At 41.5% G+C, this 26829-nt stretch overlaps 1 protein-coding gene across 5 annotated transcripts in view; it reads left to right on the forward strand.

The window, feature by feature from the left end:
* Positions 1 to 3232: 3232 nt before the first annotated feature.
* The window catches only part of svild (supervillin d), a 116011-nt gene continuing 92414 nt past the window's right edge, over positions 3233 to 26829 (forward strand). For 2 of the 5 annotated variants that reach the window (XM_014158666.2, XM_014158667.2), the window contains exon 1: positions 3234 to 3657. The gene's annotated coding sequence lies outside the window, so the exon portion shown is untranslated. Of the gene's footprint in view, positions 3658 to 10438; positions 10609 to 20486; positions 20682 to 26829 lie in introns of those variants that run through there. The other 3 variants (XM_014158664.2, XM_045702581.1, XM_014158665.2) reach the window with 3 other exon arrangements.

Genomic DNA, 26829 nt, shown 5'->3' on the forward strand with positions numbered 1-26829 from the left:
ACCTCAACCGAACGTTTTCTACGGCCAGGAGGAATTTTGGACCATTTTTCTTTACAAAACTGTTTCAGTTCAGGTTAATTCTTGGGATGTCTGGTGTGAACTGCTCTCTTGAGGTCATGCCACAGCATCGCAATCGGGTTGAGGTCAGGACTCTGACTGGGCCACTCCAGAAGGCGTATTTTCTTCTGTTGAAGCCATTCTGTTGTTGATTTATTTCTGTGTTTTGGGTCGTTGTCCTGTTGAGCTTCAATTGGCAGACGTATAGCATAACATTCTCCTGCAAAATGTCTTGATAAACTTGGGAATTCATTTTTCTGTTGATGATAGCAAGCTGTCCAGGCCCTGAGGCAGCCCCAAACCATGATGCTCCCTCCACCATACTTTACAGTTGGGATGAGGTTTTGATGTTGGTGTGCTGTGCCTTTTTTTTCTCCACACATAGTGATGTGTGTTCCTTCCAAACAACTCAACTGTAGTTTCATCTGTCCTCAGACGTGCAGCAATGTTTTTTTTGGACAGCAGTGGCTGCTTCTGTGGTGTCCTCCCATGAACACCATTCTTAGTTTAGTGTTTTACGTATCGTAGACTTGTCAACAGAGAAGATAGCATGTTCCAGAGATTTCTGTTAGTCTTTAGATGACACTTTAGGATTCTTCTTAACCTCATTGAGCATTCTGCACTGTGCTCTTGTAGGCATCTTTGTAGTATGGCCAATCCTAGGGAGAGTAGCAACAGTGCTGAACTTTCTCCATTTATAGACAATTTGTCTTACTGTGGACTGATGAACATCAAGGCTTTTAGAGATACTTTTGTAACCCTTTCCAGCTTTATGCAAGTCAACAATTCTTAATCTCAGATCTCTTTCTTTCGAGGCATGGTTCACATCAGGCAATGCTTCTTGTGAATGCTTCTTTTTTATAGGTCAAGGCAGCTCTAACCAACACCTCCAATCTCGTCTCATTGATTGGACTCCAGGTTAGCTGACTCCTGACTCCAATTAGCTTTTGGAGAAGTCATTAGCCAAGGGGTTCACATACTTTTCCAACCTACACTGTGAATGTTTAAATTATGTATTCAATATAGACAAGAAAAATACAATAATGTGTGTGTTATTAGTTTAAGCACACTATGTTTGTCTATTGTTGTGAGTTAGATGAAGATCATATCAAATTTGATGACCAATTTATGCAGAAATCCAGGTAATTCCAAAGGGTTCACATACTTTCTCTGCCACTGTATCTAAAAACTGCAAACTCAGATATGTTTTATATTCGCATATGTTGTAGTGCAGACCCTACTTTACATAATCTGATGTTTTTGTGTTGTGCCTGCAATCGTTTGAGACACAACATGCTCTTGAATACAGGGTGGATGTCATTTCAATCATAGAAATAGGATTAATAGAATGGGCATATCCCTTCAGACCACCACAATTTAGCTGGTACACCATTGAAATAAAAATGTTATTGAATTTTTTACTTCTAATTACTACCTCTAATATGGCCACCTGCCCACCCACCATCCAATGTCAATTTAAATGGTCATGTCTATTCTATTATCTATAGGCTATTTCTATGATTTCAATAGGTTTCCTATGGAGGATTGACAGTATAATTTAAAACAACAGATATTCCCATTCAAGACAACATTCTTTGATGTGTGAACTTCCAACCATCTTTGTGGTACCATTTGAAAGTCAAGATTTCAATTTTATTCCCATTTTAGTACATTTATCAGCCAAAACATGACACCCACACAGTATCTGTTTTGTACTATCATACAAATAACAGCAGAAGGTGCTGTTTGATTGAAATGGTATGCATACATACTAGTGGTATGTTTTATGGCTTCTATAAAACTCAATCTATTGCATACTGTTGGTATGTCTGCCTGTGTGTGTGTGTGTGTGTGTGTGTGTGTGTGTGTGTGTGTGTGTGTGTGTGTGTGTGTGTGTGTGTGTGTGTGTGTGTGTGTGTGTGTGTGTGTTTGAGAGAGGAGAGAGAAAGAAAGAGAGAGAGTATAAAGCTTGAAAAAAGACAGGACTGGTGCATCATGTTACACAAAATCACAAAGCATACTTGATAGGCTAGCAAGCACTCTTTGACACAATATTCTGACTTGATTGGCCTCTTTCAACTGATTAAACTTGAAGTTGCATGATAGAGAACTTCTATGGCAGAAGTGGATGCTGAGTTCGAATCAAGCAGCGTGTCGAGCAAAGTTGGTGAAGACGAATGTTCTGAATGGACAACAGTAGTAGCGAAAACTGGAACAAAAAGGAAATTATCTAAAATTGGAGTGGAGGATATGTGTATGAATGATAATGAGTCTCTTATTGTTGGGATGTGTTTGTTGAGTAAGGATGCATATGTGGGAAACCCGTTTGAGGTGTTGAAAATGGTGAAGTATGCGCTGGGAAAAGTGGAGTCTCTCAGAGTGACCAGGAGTGGTCTTATTCAGATGAATTGTATTTCTGAAGAACAAAGGAAGATTGCAGTGAGCCTCAAAAGAATCCGAACAACAGAAGTTTTGTGTTTTGAACTTGGGAGTAGAGCACCCGCCAAAGGAGTCATCTCAGGAGTGACGACGGATGTTCAAGTTGAATACCTGAAGAAAATTCCTGGTGTAGTTAGTGCCCTGCATCTGACCTGTTGGGTGAACGGAGAAAAATAAGAAAGTCTGTCAGTCCTGTTGTTTTTTGATAAAGAGCAAATACCTACGCATGTAAAGCTTGGTTACGTAAGAAACGCTGTAAGAGCTTTCGTCCCCAAACCATTGCACTTTAAGAATTGTAAAGGATTTAGCCAAGTTTCAAGTGTGTACAGACGGACAGAGTATATTGAAGAACGGTGTGTCGAAGGACGCCAGTATTGCAATTGTTGTGGGAATCATGATCCTGAGCTCCTGGACTGCCCTGTCAAGGTGAGGTGGCAAAAGTTAGAGCGATCAATTGAATCTCCTATGCGGAGGTGATTAAAGTAATTGAGAAAACAAGTGATGCTAGTGAATATATGGCAGTGGAGGTTCCCTTCGTTTATTTATTTATTGCTTTGGTAGGTTTTTTTTGTGTATTTTGTTAAATTTTTGGGAATGCTGTTTCCATCCTGCACAGTAGGTGGCAGGATGCACATAAAATTGTGCGATCGCCAATATACCATAGAAGAAGAAGTAGAAGCTGTAGTGTCTCGTACGCGAACAGCAGGAGTGGGCGGGGCTTTCAACTTTTGAAGCCATTGGAAAGTAAAATACACACAGCACTTCAAAATCGTAGGGCACTGGGTAGGCTTTTAGCACCCCGATGTGGTTGTGTATTTGGAGTTTCTCATCACCACTTGCACGTTACTGTGGCAAAGCCACTAACTACAGTATCCTAACTGTAGGATATCGTCAACAATAGTTGAAGCCTGTTGCCTCCCGCTGTTGGACAAAACGACATTTGCATTGCATTTTCATTCGCTCTAGCTACAGTTTCAGTGGACTTGAAGTTTAAATCCTGAAATTTTGCTTCGCAAGCTTGCGAGTTTCCTTTTGTGAATTAAAATCGAAAGAAAACCCACCTGGCCATCGTAACTGGTTCAACAAACTGCAGCAGAAGGGGAATGTGGTTTGTTGACGATAGCCAACACTTCCGTTGGTTGCTCTCCAATTGAAAAACAGGTATGTAGGCTAGATATTATGTAGCAATTGTTCTGTTTTGAAGTTAGGCGCGCGTTTCATGAATGAATATATACACATGTCACGCCGCACATTCGCTGAGTGAGTCATTTTCCTTCATTGTAAAACATTTTTCTATAATTACATTTGCCCATTTTCCAATCAAAAACACACGTCACCAAATGACATGACTACAAACACTGCACTGTAAGTGTTTCTTAATGTTGCCAGTTATGTTCTAGTAACTTCTGTGATATTGAAAGATGTCATTCAATTGCCTGAAAGACAACTTGAACGCATAGGTTTTTCGGAGAAGTAGGCCTACTGCTGTAGCCTACTTAGCTGATCTGTGTATATAGGTGGGTGTGTGTATTTTGTGTTACGCTCAAAGATCAACTGCTCACTCAGACTTGATGTTAAGGGCAAAATTGTGGTGTAGATGGTCGGAGGGATGAACAATAGACTGGGTCCAGGGGTCCTCCCCCTAATGATTATTTTTTTTAAACATTTTATAACGAATTTCCTACAATTCTACAGTTTAGAAAAACATTTAATTAACCTTTACTTAACTAGACAAGTCAGTTAAGAACAAATTCTTATTTACAATGACAGCCTACCAGAAGGCAAAAGGCCTACTGTGAGGATGGGGTCTGGGATTAAAAATATAGGACAAAACACACATCATGAGGAGAGACCTAAGATAGCAACAGCATGGCAGCAACGCATGAAAACGCATGACAACAACATGGTAGCAGCACAAAACATGGTATAAACATTGGGCACAGACAACAGCACAAAGGGCAAGAAGGTAGAGACAACGATACACCACACAAAGCAGTCACAACTGTCAGTAAGAGTGCATGACTGAGTCTTTGAATGAAGAGATGGAGATAAAACGGTACGGTTGTAGTTTTTTATTCTTTTTGCAGCTCGTTCCAGTCGCTAGCTGCAGCAAATTGAAAAGAGGAGCGACCCAGGGATGTGTGTGCTTTGGGGACCTTTAAGAGAATGTTACTGGCAGAACGGGTGTTGTATGTGGAGGATGAGGGCTGCAGTAGATATCTCAGATAGGGGGGAGTGAGGCCTAAGAGGGTTTTATAAATAAGCATCAACCAGTGGATCTTGTGACAGGTATACAGAGATGACCAGTTTACAGAGTAGTATAGAGTGCAGTGATGTGTCCTATAAGGAGCATTGGTGGCAAATCTGATGGCAGAATGGTAGAGAACATCTAGCCGCCCGAAAGCACCTTTACATTCTGACCACACCGCTCGCGTCGCGTGCTAAAATAGAAGTTGCTTCTATTTGTGGCGCAGAACGCGCTCCAAGTCCTGCCTCTCCCATCTCCTCATTGGTTTATAGAAGCAGATACCCACGTGGGTATCTCCTCATTGGTTATACCCACGTGGGTGATTGAAAGATGAACTGAGGTCGGTTGTCGTCATGATAATACTATTAGATGCCAATCGCCATATAAAGTCATCTGAAGAAAAAGCCTGGAAGGAGGAGTGATGTCTAGAAACAATTCGGTTGACCGTTTTATGTGTGGATTAATTGTCAGAGTAGAGGACCTTGTGCATTTCAGGTAAAATAACAACTCAACATTTATATCCCAGTACAAATTACCTAGCAACAGCAAGTTAGGTAAATAGGACAAATTAGCTAGAACTGCAAGCTAGCTAGCTAAATTGCCATAAATGTTTAATGCTTTTCGACCTGTCCCCAAATTAATATAATTGGTTCAGAGTTTTGATATTTCAACCTGCGTGTCGTGGTCGCGTTTGTTGTGGGGGGACAAAATCAATTTGCACACGACCGGTTTGGGTACGGTGTTACCTGCCGACCTATAAATTACATCTCCTTAATCTAGCATGGGTAGGATGGTCATCTGAATCATGGTTAGTTAGGCAGCTGTTGTAGAGACAATCAAGTCTAGATTTAACCTTAGCCTGCAGCTTTGATATGTGCTGAGAGAAGGACAGTGTACCGTCTAGCCATATTCCCAAGTACTTGTGAGGTCACTACCTCAAGCTCTAAACCCTCAGAGGTAGTAATCACACCTGTGGGGAGAGGGGCATTCTTCTTACCAAACCACTTTGCTTTGGAGGTGTTCAGAATAAGGTTAAGGGCAGAGAAAGCTTGTTGGACACTAAGAAAGCTTTGTTGTAGAGTGTTTAACACAAAATATGGGGAGGGGCAAGCTCTGAGTGTAAGACTGTATCATTTGCATATAAATGGATGAGAGAACTTCCTACTGCTTAAGCTATGTTGTTGTTGTAAATTGAGAAGTGTGTGGGGCCTAGGATTGAGCCTTTGGGTACTCCCTTGGTGACAGGCAGTGGCTGAGATAGCAGATGTTTGGACTTTATACACTGCGCTCTTTGAAAGAGGTAGTTAGCAAACCAGGCCAAAGACCCCTCAGAGACACCAATACTCCTTAGCCGGCCCACAATAATGGAATGGTCTACCGCAGTGGTTCCCAAACTTTTTATAGTCCTGTACCCCTTCAAACATTCAACCTCCAGCTGCGTACCCCCTCTAGCACCAGGGTCAGCGCACTCTCAAATGTTGTTTTTTGCCATCATTGTAAGCCTGCCACACACACACTATACGATACATTTAAACATAAGAATGAGTGTGAGTTTTTGTCGCAACCCGGCTCGTGGGAAGTGACAAAGAGCTCTTGTAGGACCAGGCCAATAATAATAATAATAATAATAATAATAATAATAATAATAATCATCAATCATTTTGCTCTTTATTTAGCCATCTTACATATAAAACCTTATTTGTTCATCAAAAATGGTGACTAACTCACCACAGGTTAATGAGAAGGGTGTGCCTGAATGATGCACATCACTCTGCAATGTTGGTTTGTATTGGAGAGAGTCTGTCTTAAATAATTTTCCACACACAGTTTGTGCCTGTATTTAGTTTTCATGCTAGTGAGGGCCGAGAATCCACTCTCACATAGGTACGTGGTTGCAAAGGGCATCAGTGTCTTGACAGCGCGATTTGCCAAGGCAAGAAACTCTGAGCACAGTTCTATCCAGAAATCTGCCAGTGGCTTCTGATTTAAATTACATTTTCACAGAACCGCTTTCGATGAGGCTCTCTTGTTCAGATATGGGTAAGTGGACTGGAGGCAGTGCATGAAAGGGATAACGAATCCAGTTGTTTGTGTCGTCAGTTTTGGGAAAGTACCTGCTTAATTGAGCACCCAGCTCACTCAGGTGCTTCGCTATATCACATTTGACATTGTCCGTAAGCTTGAGTTCATTTGCACACAAAAAAAATCATACAATGATGGAAAGACCTGTGTGTTGTCCTTATAATGCAGACAGAGAAGAGCTCCAACTTCCTAATCATAGCCTCAATTTTGTCCCTGACATTGAATATAGTTGCGGAGAGTCCCTGTAATCCTAGATTCAGATCATTCAGGTGAGGAAAAAATATTGTGTGAGGAACTCGTCATCATGCAAGCGGTCAGACAATTGAAAATTATGGTCAGTGAAAAGTTTAAGCTCGTCTCTCAATTAAAAAAAAAACTGTGTCAATACTTTGCCCCTTGATAACCAGCACACTTCTGTATGTTTTTAAAGCGTTACATGGTCGCTGCCTGTATTGCGTAATGCAGAAAATACACGAGAGTTCAGGGGCCTTGCTTCAACCATTTTTCGCTGTAGTGTCCAAAACGTCTTTCAAGCTGTCAGGCATTCCCTTGGCAGTAAGAGCCTCTCGGTGGATGCTGCAGTGTACCCAAGTGGCATCGGGAGCAACTGCTTGCACGTGTGTTACCACTCCACTATGTCTCCCTGTCATGGTTTTGCACCATCAGTACAGATATCAACACATCTTGACCATCAAAGTCCATTTGATGTTACAAAGCTGTCCAGTACTTTAAAAATATCCTCATGTTGTCCTGGTTTGCAGAAGAGGATGTCTTCCTTGACCCCCCCCCCATAAATGTAATGTGCATATACCAGGAGCTGTGCCAGGCCCGCCACGTCTGTTGACTCATCCACCTGTAACGCATATAATTCACTAGCTTGTTTGCGAAGCAGTAATTGTTTCAAAAAGTCTCCTGCCGTGTCACTGGTGCGTTGTGAAACAGTGTTGTTTGATTGTCTGTATAGTTTTTGGCCTTCTCCCGCAGCATTGTCCCAGCCAAATCCACGGCAGCAGGAAGAATGAAGAAGTCCTCCACAATAGTATAGGGCTTGCCTGTCCTAGCTACTTGGTAGCTCACTATATAAGATGTTTCTAGCCCCTTCTTATTAATGGTATCTGTTGCTTTTATACATGTCTTCTTTATTCTGGCTCAAACTCCCGTTACTTATTTTTCAAATGGTCATGTTTCTTAATGTCTGCGCAAGGGTGAAGGTTTCCCACGAGAGAGTAATGGTTAATGTGATTGGATGTTAATTATTTGACTAGACTACCTGTTTTTGACATTGTTGTTTTTTTCGCCGGACACTAGATGTTTCACTGCCCAAAATACAATTAAACCGAGGCTACTCAGCCGAGAAAAAAAACCTCACCCAAATGTATAGCCACGCTGGAAAATATAAATGTACTGTTTGAAAATGTGAATTAATAAAAATAAAAAATGTGCTTCACATTTTTATTTGCGTACGACTTCCCCAGTTTGGGAATACCTGGTCTACCGTATCAAAAGCTTTGGCCAAGTCAATAAAAATAGCAGCACAACATTGCTTACAATCAAGGGCAATCGTGACTTCATTTAGGACCTTTAAGGTTGCAGTGACACATCCAGTTTGACATGACTTATGCCTTTTCTTGAGGGTTATATGGAGGGATATTTTGAAAACACAGTATAAGTGGAAGGACAAGTCGCCACGATCACTAATGGAGGTATTTCAAGGCAAATATTACGAAGACATAGAAGATGAAAGCTGAGTTGTATTATGATGATGCACACATGCATATTTATTTATATTTAGAACAAGAACACACAAAAGATGAAGACTGAGCTATATTATAGTTAGAGTTCGCCTTCCTTATGCCCAGTCCCTATATATACCATGGATAAAGACCGACACTTGTGTCATGTTTTAAAATACATTTCATGCAATTCTAAACATTCTGCCCTTTTGCTTTTGAAGTGTTCATATGCTAACATGCCCCCCATCCCATCCCCTTGGCAATTTTGCCTGTGCTTAATGTTGTAACATATTTACATAGTCTGGAGATTTGTGAGTCCTTGTGGCTTCCTTCTTTGTTTAGTTCCCATGCTAGTAAGACTATATCAGGTAGCCTACTGTGGAGATGTAGATCTTGTTCAGTGTTTTCTACACCCAGAACAGTCAATGTATCAGATACTCAATGCATTGAGAAAGTCATATTTCACAATATTGTGACAGTAACTGCAATCAACAGAATATTCCAACTGAATTACAAATCATTAGTATGTGGCCAATTGGTCTTAACTTCTCACGCCACTATTCCTTGTATTCTGCTTTTGTATCAATACTGTCAAGTGCCAACTCTTCTAAACAGCTGCTAGACCAGTGCTCCATTGAATGTGAATGTCATTCATGCACCACACTGTTGAATGGAGCCCATACACTGGATGAGCTCAACGTCATAAAAGCTAACTCTATTCTTGTTTCACCCACTGTATTGGCCTTGGCGGTGTGCCCAGAAAACTACCCTAAGTGTTTTGTTTGACAGAGCGTATACTTGGGAGTCTTGGAGAGCCTGGGTTCTCCTCAAGCAAGGCAGAGACAAAATCTGCAAACAATGACTGCGAACGAGCAAGCAGGGGAAGTGTTCTTAAACACACCTGTGAAATCAAAGTTGAAGAAGCAAGATAAAACAGAACAAGAATGTGCTGTAGGCCTAGTTGTTTCATACTGTAGTAGTAAGATGTAACTTAAGGCAGCCATTTTGCCATAGGAGTGAATGTTTGAGTTCCAAATGGAATGAGGCATGAGCTTAGTTGACAAAATATTATTTTGGAATCAAGGCATTATCTGTCCATATAGCAGCTCCATGCAAACTGTGAAACAAGGTACAAGTAAGTGTAGTGTGTGTGTGTGTGAGAGTACTGTGCACAATGTGTGTGCAGGAGTTAGGCTGGTTTGTGCAGTAAATTGCTGTCAAGCACTTGTGTGTTATGTCATCATGATGCTGTAGTTATTGTAGTTAAAGGCATGCATCGCTTTGGGCTGGATGTGTCTATGTGTAGTTCATACATGCATCATCTATGAGCTGAATTACTCTCACCTCAATTAGCCACAAAATCCCAAGTTTGAAAGCAACTGTTTTATGGAAGCTGTGCTGTGCCATTTTACCTACATCTCCCCCACATAGGCCAGTCCCCTAGAAATTTGAGTTCTAGCCGATGAGATTCAGCCCCTCGCCATTTGAGTGACAGCTAGTAAGAATCACACACAGCAATGACGTGGTGCACATATCTGCAAATTGTTCTACTACTAAACTGCCTTTATCACCCTGCTATTACAATTCTTATTTTTACTCTGACTGTTGGTAGTTTTGTAGCTACACTGTGGATGTAATGGTATTTGAGGCAGACTCATTTTATCATGGGTAAAGTATATCTCTGACAGTACTAGCTATGTCACAACAGGCCTTACGGCCATATCATACCCAACCATCGGCTGGAGTTAAGCAAGAAGGGGAGAAGAATGTTGATGGGAGTCTTGATATGCCACATTGTGTTTGGGTAAAAAAAAAAAAAAAATTTCGTAATGACCTAGTACATGCGCATACAAGGCCACGATTTCATAAAGACATGCTGCCCCAGAGAGAACATTCCAGCTCAAACAGCGGAACAGTTCCAAGCAGGGAGCAGCACTCGTTTTCTCTGACTTTGTTTCTCTGTTTTACCCATCCTTTTATTTTGACCATATAAATGGCATGGAGACTCCAAACAAGGTGACATTGACTCCATTGTTTGGCAGTTAAGTGGTAAGTGTCATCATCACTCAGCTGAACGTGTGACTGTGGTCCTGGGTGGTGTTGGGTTGCGTATGCAGGTATGTCTCACTCAACAAAGGGGGGAATGAAGAGGAGAAAGGATGAGGTTGGATGAGGGTGGCTAGAGAGCCCTATGTTGGATAAAGCTTGGTTTGGCACACCTGAAGTGCTCCGCTTAGATAAGGGGGTATTGCGTTTGTTTGTTTGTTTGTTGACAGCTCTCACTTTGCAGTGGGGTTGACTTGTTGCTCAAGCCATATTGCTATCGACACGGCTAACATTCCGGTCCCTGACAGACAATGTTTCAAAAAGTGTTGGTTTTTGTGAGGACACTAGATGAAGTAAACACCTCTCCTTTGGTGCAACGGCCTGAGATTAAACCCGTCTAACCTCATCCATTAATATCCTTCATTAACATTGTATGACACATATGGTTGCAACGGGTCGGGAACATTTCCATGGGAAGTTAAGCCCTGGAATTTGGGGAATTTTGCTTAAATTCATAAAAAAAATGTTAGCTTATAAGTGAACCTTTTTTTGTGGAATACACAAGGCAATTCTAGGTCTTGTGGTATATTTTGGTTAAATTATCCCCAATTCAATGGAATTGCAACCCTCTGCATGCACAGTGCACTCTTCCATCACATGTACAGCTGATTCTCAAGATCTTGCACACTAATGAGATGCTGTTGAGCCCACACTACTACACTGTCTGAGCCAAGGACTACGTGCTTTCTGGTAAGTTTTGATTACAATATTGGGTGGGGTGAATATATTTTATATGACATGCATGATTTTTTTGTTAACTAGTAAATAGTAGTCTACAGCGACGTGTGTTTTAAATCATTTACAACTTGATCATTTCTGCTAGTTAGTTTTTGCTACCATGTGGGTTTTAGCTTGCTTGAGCCTGCTAAATGAGTGTTATTTCACCTGTTTCCATACATGTTTCATTTTAAAACATTTATCTTACGAAGGAGTTGTTTAATCTAACTGCTTAAGTATTTATCTGTACATGGAATTAAATAGGCTTTTTTTTTTCAATTTTCTTTCTTCTGATCCTTTACAGGAAAATGCCACTATCTGATGTGTGGAGACATTTCACTGCAGCTAATGTAGAAGGAAAAGCTATGTACATTTGCAAATACTGTGCCAAGTCATATGTGAAGAATGCAACAAAGATGCAGAATCATCTGGCCAGGTGCATAAAGTTCCCTCAGCTCTCACAACAAGCAATTTCTGACAAAGTCCCTCTACTTCTATTCGAGGTGAAAATGATGAATCAGACATCTTACACGGAACCCAAACCGGCTGCGCGCGTGCGCCATCGTGCATACATTTATTTTGTCCCCCCACGCCAAACGCGATGACGACATGCAGGTTAAAATATCAAAACAAACTCTGAACCAATTATATTAATTTGGGGACAGGTGGAAAAGCATTAAACATTTATGGCATTTTAGCTAGCTAGCTTGCACTTGCTAGCTAAGGTGTCCTGTTTAGCTAGCTTGCTGTTGCTAGCTAATTTGTCCAGGGATATAAACATTGAGTTGTTATTTTACCTGAAATGCACAAGGTCCTCTACTCCACCAATTAATCCACACATAAAACTCTCAGCCGAATCGTTTCCAGTTCTCTTCTCCTTACAGGCTTTTTCTTCTCTTGACTTTATATTGCGATTGGCAACTTTCATAAATTAGGTGCATTACCGCCACTGACCTCGTTCGTCTTTCAGTCACATATAACCAATGAGGAGATGGCATGTGGGTATCTGCGTCTATAAACCAATGAGGAGATGGGAGAGGCAGGACTTGCAGCGCGATCTGCGTCACAAATAGAACTGACTTATATTTTAACGCTTGGCAACGCAGACGCTCATTGGCTGCAAACATAAAGGCTGCTTGGTCTAACATGGAGGAGTCCTACCCTCACATCACACCCATTGAATGTGCTGATCATGCATTGAATCTGCTCCTCAAGGACGACATGGCACTGAAACAATGGATACACTTTACAAGAGGGCCAGGGAAATGGTTAGGTATGTGAAGGGTCATTAAGTTATAGCATCATTAAGTTATAGCATCAATCTACCTCACCAAGTAAAGTGAGAAGAATAAGAGCACCACATTGAAGCTGCCCAGCAACACCCGTTGGGGTAGTGTTGTCATGTTTGACAGTCTCCTGGAGGGGAAGGAGTCTCTCCAAGAAATGGCCATATCACAGTCTGCCGATATGGACAGCCCCATCAAGAGGATCCTCCTGGATGGTGTATTTCGAGAGAGAGTGGTAAGCAGCCTAAAATTCCTCAAACCTATAGCAGTAGCCATTGCACGGATTGAGGGAGACAATGCCATCCTGTCTGATGTTCAGACTCTGCTTGCAGATGTAAGAGAAGAAATCCGTACTGCCCTGCCCATTTTACTGTTGCTCCAAGCAGAGGAAACTGCAGTTCTGAAATACATGAAGTGGGACGACTTCTGCCTGAAGCCCATACATACCGCAGCATACATGTTGGACCCCAAGTATGCTGGCAAGAGCATCCTGTCTGGTGCAGAGATCAACATGGCCTATGGTGTCATCACTACCGTGTCTCGCTACCTTGGCCTGGATGAGGGCAAGGTTCTTGGCAGTCTGGCGAAGTACACTTCCAAGCAAGGGCTTTGGGATGGAGATGAGATATGTTGGCATGACTGCCATATTGCATCAGCCACCTGGTGGAAGGGACTTTGTGGATCTGAGGCTCTTTCCCCTGTTGCCTCCATCTTCCTAAGCCCACTAACATCAGCCGCCTCAGAGTGCAATTGGTCCTTGTTTGGGAACACACACACCAAAGCACGCAACAGGCTGACCAATACAAGGGTTGAAAAATTGGTGGCCATCCAGGCAAGTTTGTGGCTTTTTGAGCCTGACAGCGAGCCATCCTCAACAAGGTTGAAAAGTGACAGTGAAGATGAGGCCTCAGAGTCTGATGTTCAAGAGGTGGACATTGAGGAGGTCCAGGGAGAAGACTTGGAAGCCTGAGAGGAAGACAACCAAAGCTTTACTTCCTAGACTATCATTTTACAGATGTATGTTAAACATTTTTTGGGAGATGCGATGGATCCTTGGGGATCATTCAATATTTTCTTTCTTTTGGTGTTCAGTGGAATCATCCCATGTGAAGAGTCAACTCATTTTATTAAAGTTCAATTTGTAACTAAATTGTTCTGTCTCCATATGATATGGTAAATATATCCAATGCAAAAACACATCAACATTTTAAATGGTATTAATATTAATTTGCATGTATTTCCATGAATTCAAATATATTTCCACAAAATGTACAACCCTAATGACACCTGACATAAACATTGGCTGGCTTTGGTCCATTGCCGTCAGGCTGAAGGGCCATTAGTGTACCTATGTTAATACAGAACATTTATTTGAAAGTCAGTGAAGTATTCCACTTAATGCAAGTATGATGTCAAGGATGAATAGCTAGTAACTATACAGAACAAAAATTTAAGTGCAACATGCAACAATTTCAAAGATTTTTCTGAGTTAAAGTTCATGTAAGGAACAGTTAATTGGAATAAATTCATTAGGCCCTAATGTATGGATTTCACGTAACTGGGCAGGGGCGCAGCCATGAGTGTGCCTGGGAGGATGTAGGCCTCATCTACTTGTGACCTAGGCCCACCCTCTGGGGAGCCAGGCCCAGTCAATCAGGCTTTGTTACAGACCGATATACTACTCAGTATCATCAACTGTCTGGGTCACGATCCCGCAGGTGAAGAAGCTGAATGTGGAGGTCCTGGAGTGGTTACACGTGGTCTGCAGTTATGAGGCCGGTTGGACGTATTGCCAAATGCTCTAAAATGGCGTTGGAGGCGGCTTGTGGTAGAGAAATGAACATTAAATTCTCTGGCAACGGCTCTGGTGGACATTCCTGCAGTCAGCATGCCAATTGCACACTCCCTCAACTTGAGACATCTGTGGCGTTGTGACAACTGCACATTTAGTGTCCTTTTGTCCCCAGCTCAAGGTGCACAAGTGTAATGATCATGCTGTTTAATCAGCTTCTTGATATGCCACACCTGTCAGGTGGATGGATTATATTGGCCAAGGCAAAATGTTCACTAACAGGGATGTAATCAAATTGGTGGACAATATTTGAGACATAAGATTTTGTGCATATGAAACAATTCTGCGATCTTTTATTTCAGCTCATGAAACATGGACCAACACTTTACATGTTTCGTTTATATTTTTGTTCAATGCATTCAGGAAGTATTCAGACCTGTTGACGTTTTCCACATTTTGTTACAATACAGCCTTATTCTAAAATTGATTAAATTCCCCCCCCCCCCCCCATAATGACAAAGTAAAAACAGGTTTTCAGAAATGTTTGCAAATGTATTCAATTAAAAAAACTGATCACATTTACTTAAGGATTCAGGCCCTTTACTCAGTACTTTGAAGCATCTTTGGCAGCGATTACAGCCTCAACTCTGCTTGGGTATGATGCTACAAGCTTGGCACGCATATATTTGGGGAGTTTCTCCAATTATTCTCTGCAGATCCTCTCAAGCTCTGTCTGGTTGAATGGAGAGCGTCGCTGCACAGCTATTTTCAGGTCTCTAGAGATGTTCGATGGGGTTCAAGTCCAGGCTTTGGCTGGGCTACTCAAGGACATTGAGACTTGTCACGAAGACCCCCCTGCTATGTCTTGGCTGTGTGCTTATGGTCGTCGTCATGTTGGAAGGCAAACCGTAGACTGGGGGGCGGAGGTCCTGAGTGCTCAGGAGAAAAAGTGATATTTCCTTTAAAAAATATTTTTTTTATGAATTAGCAAATATTTTCTAAAGACCTGTTTTTGCTTTGTCATTATGGGTTATTGTGTGTAGATTGATGAGGAAAAAATTCATTGTATCCATTTTAGAATGATGCTGTAACGTAACAAAATGTAAAAGTCAAGGGGTCTGAGAACTTGCTGAGAACTTGTTATAAATGCATACTATATTGTACATGCAATACGTTAAGTTGTGGATGGCCACAGGAAGATCAGAATTTTTTTTAAATTCCGAACGGCATTTGTACTTGACTGTACAGTCCGAGAACTGTCGAAATCAATAACCCTGGTTAAGCCTGCATTTCTTGATAGTTCAGAAACAAGGGGGAGAGAGAGAGAAAGGGACCATAATGGCAGGCAGTTTCACTCTGTAAATATTTACAGTGAGTGGAGGGGATGTGACAATATGAGCAATAGGAACTCCCAGGGGAAGGGTGCTTGGGTTAGCCAGGAGGCTAATCTCCTCTAAGACATATTTGTAAATCTCGCTAGTAGTTTGTGGACATTGTAAAGCGGCCACTCTCTCAAAAAGAAGATAAGCTAATTTGGCCTTTGATTTAGTTCTATATGAAGTGTGTGAATTCAGTAATTGATGACACAGTGACATTGAACATATGTTGACAATCAGTCCAACTATGATTTGAAGTGTATATATCTGGACAGCATTTCCGATACAACAAGCGACACTAAGACTAATGTGGCAGGGTCTGTGACTGCATATGGAGTCATAGTAAAAGCCTTGTTTGGGTCTCTGGATTGTTCTCTGTTGAAGTACTGCTGTCCATACATGACACTTGAAAAACATTGTAGTCGAACGGACAGAATGTCCACTTCATCTAATTGGCCTCTCATTCATACTTGGGTCATTATCTAGCCAATCATCATCATAAACTTTTCATAAGAGGGCACAAACTCTGACGTAGCTCTGGTGGCGATGCAAATGATATAGACCCTTTTATTTCCATTCAGGAAATCTCACATTACAAGAGAAACTCCTGTATCAGCCTACGTATGTTTCCAGTTTCTACATAGCCTACTTGCTAAATATGAACTATTTGATTTTGTTGTGTTTCAATGGGAATTAACTGTTAATCCCACATCTGGTAATTCCTTCCTTTAGCATGAAGTTGAGCTGTGGTTGATTTTTGTAGCATTTTGTTTTATAAAAGTCAACTGTTAGGCCTGGTCCCATAAAGGTTCAGTTTGGTTTTACTGTATCTCTGGGCCCTAACCCATCAACTGCAAAGTAGGCTATCAAGTAGAAAGTAGGCTAGCTGATTTTGTTGCGTTGTCTAGAAGGGTTAAAATCTGATGTACTGTATCTCTGGGATTTACTAACCCATCCCCCTCTGCCTGTACGGAAGACCCCCTAACCGCGACTCCTCGTTAGAATTCCAGCAGTCCAGATGGTGTCTGGTGGATGCCCCGAGACCCCATGAGTTGGATAGGCTGGATGAATCATTCCACCTCGCTGTGTCGTCCCCCCCCCCCTCACTATCCGCCTCTTTCATTCTTCCTTCTTTTCCTCTCTCTCCCTCTCTTTCTGGATGTCTTTGTCCACTACAGTAGGCCAGACTGAGGCTGATAAGTGACATTCGCCGATATCTAACCTGAGACGATGTTGCGTTGACTTAAGCTACGTTGACGGTTTCCACATAGAGAGCTTTTTAATGTTGTCTCTTTTTTTGATATCCTAGAGTAAGCACCTTTCCAATGTAGTCTGTCAGTTTTTCCAAACTGCAATGCAGTTTCCCCCAGGGGTGCTCTTGGAAAACACTACCAGGAGACTGCTTATATAATTTTCATCAACAATATCACTGTGAGCCAAAGAAGCGCATTGTATATAATTTAATGTTTTTTTTTATTTTTATAGATTGACACTTTTTTTTTTTAAACATACTGGAGTAAGGAGTCAGTTTGTCAATTTTAGTGTTGAAGGCTACCAAGGATGTATATGTACAGTAGATGACTGACAGGGCTCTGTTTTGAAGCCACCACGCCTCCATCTTGGCACTCCTCCCACCGTTGTAAAAAAAGATATATTTTTGGAAGCTATAGAAATACGTTTTATTAATCATGTCTACATTTTGTTTTTGCCACATTTGTTATATTAGACACCTTAATGCATTTAAAAAAAATTATATTATGTGAGCTGAACTTAAATATATTAAAACATTTTCCTTAAAGTATACTTTTTTGCAAGTTCTAAAGTTACTGTCTCCACTACAACAAATTTAGTTAAATACATGTAATTTTGTCCTTTTAACGTTTAATTGAAATACTGTAGAATTCCTTTCATTATTATGGACTGCTCCTTCTGGGGAGTGCCAATATGGCTGACCGGTGGTCTCAATGCCTGTCGTTTGCCAGTACACAGCATCAGCAATCCAGGGTTTATATAAGTCATTGAAGGCTACCCAAGCCAAGGTAACCCAGTGCAAAAAAATGTTTGACAAAGGGTGTTTATTTGATGAAGGGTGCGGACGTGTGGTAGTAAGATACTACATTGCTCTCATAAAGACTTCCTGTGTGTCTACTCTGGCTGCAGTAGCCCTTTGAGAGCAGTCCAGCTGGGCACGCCACGCATGGTATGAGTTTGTCTGAGCGCCGGTTACGGGGAATTCCCGATCTGCCAGTCTGATAATGGACACAAAAACACACCACCCTTCCTCTCTGATAATACAGTGCCTTCAGAAAGTATTCACAACCCTGGACTTTTTCCACATTTTGTTGTGTTACAGCCTTAATTTAAAATGTATTACATTTCGATTTTGTCACTGGCCTACACCCAATACCCCATAATGCCAAAGTGGAATTATGTTTTTAGAAATTTAAAAAAATAAAAATAACCCCTATGTTATGGTAAATGAGTTCAGGATTAAAAATGTGCCTAACAAGTAACATAAGTTGCACTACTGTTTAACATGATTTGAATGACTACCTCATCTCTGTACTCCACAATTATCTGTAAGGCCCCTCAGTTGAGCAGTGAATTTCAAACACAGATTCAACCACAAAGACCAGGGAGGTTTTCAAATGCCTCTCAAAGTAGGGCCCCTATTGGTAAAGCAGACATTCAATATCCGTTGGAGCATGGTGAAGTTATTAATTACACTTTGGTTGGTGTATCAATAGACCCAGTCACTACAACAATACAGGTGTCCTTCCTAACTCCGTTGCCGGAGAGAAACCCCTCAGGGATTTCACCATAAGGCCAGTGGTGAATTTAAAACAAGTTTAATTGCTATAATAGGGGAGAACTGAGGATTGGATCAGCAACATTGTAGTTACTCCACAATACTAACTTAAATGACAGAGTGAAAAGAAGGAAGCTTGTACAGAATAAAATAATTCCATAAGCACAGACAAAATTCTAGAGGAAAACCTGGTTGTCTGCTTTCCACTAGACACTTGGAGATGTCACCTTTCAGCAGGACAATAACCTAAAACCAAGGCCAAATCTACACGAGTTGGTTACCAAGAAGACCGTGAGGGGTCCTGATTGGCTGAGTTACAGTTTTGACTTAAAGACCTGAAAATGGCTGTCTAGCAATGATCAACAACCAATTTGACAGAGCTTGAAGGATTTTGAAAAGAATAATGGGAAATTGTTGCACAATCCAGGTTTAGAAAGCTCTTAGAGACTTACCCAGAAAGACTCACAGCTGTAATTGCTCCCAAAGGTGCTTCTCCAAAGTATTGACTCAGTGGTGTGAATACTTTTGTAAATTAGATTTCTGTATTTCATTTTCAATAAATTTGCAAACATTTTTGTCATTATGGGCTATTGTGTGTAGATGGGTGAGTAAAAATATATATTTCAATACATTTTGAATGCAGGTTGTAACACAAAGTGTAATAAGTCAAGGGGTATGAATTCTTTCTGAAGGCGCTGTAGGCCAGCAGGACGACTGTGTGTCGTAATGCACTGTATTGCGTACTTCTGTGTGGTACTTTGTACCCTTGTCTACAGCACAGTGTCTATGTGCAGATACAGGTCCACATCTTTTTGTGTTTTCAATTCATTTCCTTCACGTTTGACTAAGGCAAACAGAAAGCCGGAAGACTGGGACAAAGGGGATCACTAAGAAACCAGAGCACAAATGGAGGAATAGAATTTAACAGTGCTTTCCCATTGGGTGTGTTATGTGTAAACCACATTACCACAGTGTGTATTTGGGAAACAATAGCCATTGTCTCTCTAAGGCACTCCTGAGGAAATAAAGGAAGCAACCCACTTTTTCAGCGTAGCTACAAGCTTTCACTGTATCAGTAAATAAAACAGAACCCAGTCAGTTTAAATATACATAACTTTACAGTTATAAAGGCAAAATGAAGATGAGGGGCATGACTAGGCTTGGTTGTTATGTCAACAGCAGACAGTGGGTGGCTGGTTACAGTCAGTGGGACTGTGTGGGTTAAAGGGATCTGGCTGGGGAGTAGTGTGTCTGTGTCTGTGTTTGACGGATTTGCTCCAGACCTTGTTTTTACCCCATCCTGCGCTCCCCTTTCAACCTACTCACCCCGGTATCACCAGACAAGGGCCTCTTGGCACCCTGGTGACTCATGCCCCACAAAACAGAAAATCTGCCCCCCCCCCTTCCCCAAACCCCCTTCCCCTCTCTATTCCCACCAACTAAAGCACAAGGAAGGGATGAGTCACATCAATAAAGGGGCCTGCCATGCAAAACCCGCCCAAGCTGTCAGCGTTCCCTTTAAAGCTCTTTATTAGCAGAATAACGTCTTGGAGGAGTGGATGCTAGTGTTAAAAGTCTCTGCAATTGTAATTAAGCCCTCGTTTTGCCGATGATGGCACTCTGGGCCCTTAAACTGCCATACGATCAGCCTCTATGGCTTTGTAATGGGAAACACATTGGTTTTCCAGTATGCGGTCTATTACGGTATGGGGTAGAAATGCATGGCACCATGGCCCCGCCCCTATGGCGTTTTTCGCCTGTGGTTGGTTAAATAGTTTTGGCCTAAGCTGCTGCTTAGCACATGTAGATGTCAGATAGCGTTATTGGATTACGGGCTGATGACCCATACTGAGCTTCGTCTCCTCTCGCTGCCTGGTCACATGACCCGTCTGGAATCGCACACTGCTAGAAACGGGACAGGAAACTCACACACTTTTGCTGCTGTCCGGAGATGTGCGTCTGCCGGTCTTAGCTTGACACCTTTTTCTTAAAAACATTATTTTCAACTAGAGGCATAGTGTAGCCTACAGGAAAAGGTAAGGCTGTATTTTTCATAAGATACTGTAATATCTCAGTGGCATACCCTATATCTCGCACTCATTTTATTCTCCTCTCCGTGGGTGCTTGCACTTGATGGCAAATCGCTTTGACTTGCCACGGGTTAGACTTTTATAACGGAGACTACTGGCCTTGCCTGTTTGCTTGCTGTCTTCAGAAGCTGAACACTGGCACCTGGTTTTCTCACTGTGGACAAAAGTTTCCACCCTCCTCCCTCAGGAAGAATGTGAATGTCAGGAGCTGGCAATTTGTTTAACTGGCTCTTCCCAGGGTGCAAAGGGAAGGAAGCTGATGCTTGAATGTCTCTATGGGGTCGTTCCACTTCAAAAGGCACAAGAAAGACATTTTCGATACCCACCATCTCCGATTGTTCTGAAATCGTTTCTGTAGTTGGTAACAATTAACATTCCTGAAACATTATTTTGTTGAAATATTTGAACTCTGAAATTAAGTTAACCTCCTTTTTATTTTCTCTTTTTTTTTTTCATACCCAAAACTAACTGCTATTCATGTGTAATTACATGACTCTAACATGCCAAAACTTGGTATATTTGGAAAGAAGACATCTGGGAGATTGAGGGAATAATAATCAGAAGATAGATAGAAGTTACATAGTTCAGAATACACAAGACCAAGCACACACAAAATACAATTTTTTATTTATTTTGAAAGTCATCTTTCTTTGACAAAATATAAGTGAATTATTGATGCCCAGACCTGGAAACGCATCAGATGGCTTCCACAACATGCGAACGATATCAGAAAAATGGAATTGATAGACCTAACAACTAGAAATGGGCAGATGTTTTAGTAAGTTGTCAGGTGTGGTTAAGGGACGTTTCCAAGTGTCCCTAAACCTATCCAAAGTGGCATATGTCTGAAAATTAGATCATTCCAGTGCTATTACATATTTTCAATCCCTAAATGCGATTTGTTCAGTATAAAGACACAACTTTTATCAGCCTCACTCAAACATTGGTGTTATGGAGTATCCAGGGTACATTCAAGTGTCCTTTCAACCTCTCCAAAGTTTCCGAATGTGGTAATTTTTGCACAGTGTATGTGCCTAAAAGTTATTGTTAACTATAAAACTACATTTCTTGTGGTGGTGTCGGGGGACATACAGGGGGATATCCAAGTGTTTTCTCAACCTCTTCAAAGTGCCTGAACGTTTAGCCAAGGCATATCCAATGTATTGGTCCCACATACAAATGAACTGTTTACAAAAAACAATATTAAAGCAACAGATAAACATAAAGATATATAAACATTTCTTGTCATACACAAACTTGTTTACACACGTCCTTCACTAAAAAGGTGCAAAAATAGAAATAAACGGGAACTATTTACCGATGGTGTTCGTTTTACATCCCAGTTGTAGATGATTAGATTTCACTTTCACTGTAGCTTGTGCATGTCGTGATAGTCTTTGAAGCAAACTGGCATTTCGGACAGAAGATCTGGCATTTAACCCCCCCCCCCACCTGTGTTTTGTGCAGTGCTTCCAGTTGTTCCTTTTGGCATGTGTGTTGGATAGTGGCACTCACCTTGAGTGGGGGGAATTGTAATGGTTGTGAGTTTGCTTTGAGCCCCCAATTCAACCATTTCCAAAACCAGCTGCTCTCGGAAGGCCAACCTTTTTGCTTTGGCCATCTGCTTGTGGAGAATGAAAACATTTACTGTAGCATTGTCTACAAAGTGGTTAAAAAAAGTATTCTACCACTTCCTGGTCTTGTGGAGGCTACTACCAGGTCGACACCCCCCGTGCTGCCATTGTAGTCCTTCACAGGAATGGGGACATTCTTCCTTTTTCACCCTCCTTGAGAGATGGTTGTTGAATGCCATATGCTGCATGGTTACTTCCCTAGTGTCCTCCCATTTCATAAAAAGCAGCTTGTTAGTCCTGATCCAATGTATGGTCCCCCTCTCCGCTGTCTTTGTCATGACCTTTACCTTGGTCTTGAGGAAACAGATTTTGTTAGGGGCTTGTGGCACCATTTGTCCTATTTTCTTTTTCAAGAGGTCTATGAAGAGTGGATGTAGAACCATCAGATGGGATGATTGACATAGCAGTGGGGGGGGTGAAGACCTTGACCGGCGGGGGCGCATGCTGGGGAGGGGTGGCTCCCAAATGTCATCATCCAAATCCTCTGCATCCTCTAAAGGGATATATTGTTGTAAGACACGCGGAATTACAGTTGACTAAATTTACAAAACGACATTACTGTAAAGTAAAAACACCAAGTCTAAACTTTGTCTGTACAGTGACTCACTCCTAGTTGAAACAGTAACACAATGTAGTAAACAATGTCCATGAGAGTTTAGTGGCCTCTCCAAAGTTACAAGGATGAAACTGAGAACAGCAAACAGTGAACTAATATGAAACAAAGACAATAACTCCTTTGGAATTATATAACATTGAAATTACTTGTTGCATAGGCCTATGTAAACTAAATCCAAAGCACAAAAAGCAGACAACTTGTAAAAAACTAAATACATATAGTAAATTCATGAAAGTAATTGACTTACAGATCTAAAAAGTGGTTCCAATCCTTCTAGAAGGCAATCTTCGTCGGCCGAGGCACAACACTCATTGTCCAAATCGTTCCCCTCATCCGAGTCCGACCAGTATTTTTATTCAATGGTTCGATGTCGGTATACTTATTCATAGCTGCTGCCTTTTTAGCTTCCTGTTTGTTATTCTTAGTTTTTAACTTTTTCTCCCCCATAAGAAGCCATCTTTTATGCTAAAGCGATGAAATTAAAGCTATGAAATCTGTTTACGATGTAATGTAGCGTGCTCGGTGCATCTCGTCTCTGATCCAGGTAGCAATAGTTTGCATTACAGGTTCTAGACGTTGTTTTGTCCCACTCAGGCCATAGTAGCGAAGCAATTACAATTTAGCAGATTAACACTGGAGTGATAAATGAGCAGATGATGATGTGCAAGTAGAGATACTGGTGTGCAAAAGAGCAGAAAAAAGTTAATAAAAACAATATGGGGATGAGGTAGGTAGATTGAATGGGCTATTTACAGATGGGCTATGTACAGCTGCAGAGATCAGTTACCTGCTCAGATAGCTGATGTTTAAAGTTAGATAGAAATATAAGTCTCTAACTTCAGTGATTTTTGCAATTCGTTCCAGTCATTGGCAGCAGAAAACTGGAAGGAAAGGCGGCCAAAGGAGATGTTGGCTTTGGGGATGACCAGTGAGCTATACCTGCTGGAGCGCGTGCTATGGGTGGGTGTTGTTATCGTGACCAGTGAGCTGAGATAAGGTGGAGCTTTACCTAGCAAAGACTTATAGATGACCTGGAACCAGTGGGTCTGGCGACGAATATGTAGCGAGGGCCAGCCGACGAGAGCATACAGGTCGCAGTGGTGGGTGTTATATGGGGCTTTGGTGACAAAATGGATGGCACTGTGATAGACTGCATCCAATTTGCTGAGTAGAGTTTTGGAGGCTATTTTGTAAATGACATCGCTGAAGTCGAGGATAGTCAGTTTTACGAGGGTATGTTTGGCGGCGTGAGTGAAGGAGGCTTTGTTGCGAAATAGGAAGCCGAGTCTAGATTTAATTTTGTATTGGAGATGTTTAATATGAGTCTGGACGGAGAGTTTACAGTCTAGCCAGACACCTAGGTATTTGTAGTTGTCCACATATTCTAGGTCAGAGTAGTGATGCTAGTTGGGCGGGTGCGGGCAGCAAACGGTTGAAAAGCATGCATTTAGTTTTACTAGCGTTTAAGAGCAGTTGGAGGCCACGGTAGGAGTGTTGTATGGTATTGAAGCTCATTTGGAGGTTTAACCTCTCTGGGCTAGGCGGGACGAATTCGTCCCACCTACGTAACAGCCACTGGCAGCCTGTGGCGCGATTTTCAAAACCTTAAAAATCCTATTACTTCAATTTCTCAAACATATGACTATTTTACAGCTATTTAAAGACAAGACTCTCGTTAATCTAACCACACTGTCCGATTTCAAAAAGGCTTTACAACGAAAGCAAAACATTAGATTATGTCAGCAGAGTACCAAGCCAGAAATAATCAGACACCCATTTTTCAAGCCAGCATATAATGTCACCAAAACCCAGAAGACAGCTAAATGCAGCACTCACCTTTGATGATCTTCATCAGATGACAACCCTAGGACATTATGTTATACAATACATGCATGTTTTATTCAATCAAGTTCATATTTATATCAAAAACCAGCTTTTTACATTAGCATGTGACATTCAGAACTAGCATACCCCCCGCAAACTTCCGGGGAATTCGCTAACATTTTACTAAATTACTCACGATAAACGTTCACAAAAAGCATAACAATTATTTTAAGAATTATAGATACAGACCTCCTCTATGCACTCGATATGTCCGATTTTAAAATAGCTTTTTGGTGAAAGCACATTTTGCAATATTCTAAGTACATAGCCCAGGCATCACGGGCTCGCTATTTAGACACCCGGCAAGTTTAGCACTCACCATAATCATATTTACTATTATAAAAGTTTGATTACCTTTTGTTGTCTTCGTCAGAATGCACACCCAGGACTGCTACTTCAATAACAAATGTTGGTTTGGTCCAAAATAATCCATCGTTATATCCGAATAGCGGCGTTTTGTTCGTGCGTTCCAGACACTATCCGAAATAGTAAAGAAGTGTCGCGCGCATGGCGCAATTCGTGACAATAAAATTCTAAATATTCCATTACCGTACTTATCGTAGAAAAGCGATAATATTCCGACAGGGAATCTCCTTTTCGGCAAACAGAGGAAAAAATCCCAAAGGCGGGGGCGGTCGGGTCACGCGCCTAAGCCCAGTGTCCCTTGATCGGCCACTTGAGAAAGGCGATAATGTGTTTAAGCCTGGGGCTGGAATGACGACATTCTGTTTTTTCCCGGGCTCTGAGCGCCTATGGACGACGTAGGAAGTGTCACGTTAGAGCAGAGCTCCTTAGTAAAAGATAGAGATGGAAAAGAAGTTCAAGAAATGGTCAGACAGGCCACTTCCTGTAAAGGAATCTCTCAGGTTTTGACCTGCCATTTGAGTTCTGTTATACTCACAGACACCATTCAAACAGTTTTAGAAAATTTAGGGTGTTTTCTATCCATAGAACCAGGCGAGGCAGTCATTTGAGAAACCAAGGCTGTTGAGTCTGCCGATAAGAATATGGTGATTGACAGAGTCGAAGGCCTTGGCCAAGTCGATGGACATTCGATGTTGCCACTAAGTCATACATCATCAAATAACATGGCAATAGGCTAGATGTGTTCCTACCAACGTAAGGATTAATGTAAACCCCCCCCCCAACATTTTAACTCTCGGGGCTGGTGATTAATAACAGTAGGTCACAGGCAGACAAATAAGACATCCTCATGATCTGTGGAGGCCTGGCTTTTGGTGTGTATCGACATTTTCCCCGTTTATTTTGTTAGTGCTTCACAACGCTAATCTTAATGTAGGTAGCAGCCATCTTGAAATGAGGTCATCGGCTCTGCCTGCCCTTATACATTTGTATGCCAATGTGGTAGTAAGTCACACCAAAGATTTTAAGTCACAGATCAATAGCCAAGATACTCAGCTTCCCGCAAACACCCAGCTTTTGCAGATAGGGGCTACCCTTCTCATACCAGACTGAATTGAATACGGTCCCCAAATATGATTGCACCCAATTTGACCTTTCTAATTTATAGGATTCAGATAATATTCAAGAAATATAGTATACAACATTCGATTTGGACTAAACTTCTTCCTACCAATGAGTAAGACATTAGGAATCTAATAACATGGTAATCCCACATACTTCCCTCACCCTATGCCAATCCCACCTCAACAACCAGTATACAGTATCAGTTCTCTTTCTGACAAGTAGTAGGAATATGCAGTTTGGAGTATTGCTTCGTCATACTATGCAGTGTTCCCCTGTTTAGAGAAATGTGTCATTGAAGCCACATACATCATTTACCATAAATTAGTCTGAATGTACCAGATGCCGCTGTTACTGTTGTTCTCACCTAGATCAAATTACATTTCAACAAAATGTTTCGGGAAAGCCAATCTTATCTGTTTTTAACCACTGAAATGATTGTGGGTGTCATGGCTTGGCATGCTGAAATTACATG

Source organism: Salmo salar, chromosome ssa19 (genome assembly GCF_905237065.1).
Source record: "Salmo salar chromosome ssa19, Ssal_v3.1, whole genome shotgun sequence".
Taxonomy (NCBI): domain Eukaryota; kingdom Metazoa; phylum Chordata; class Actinopteri; order Salmoniformes; family Salmonidae; genus Salmo; species Salmo salar.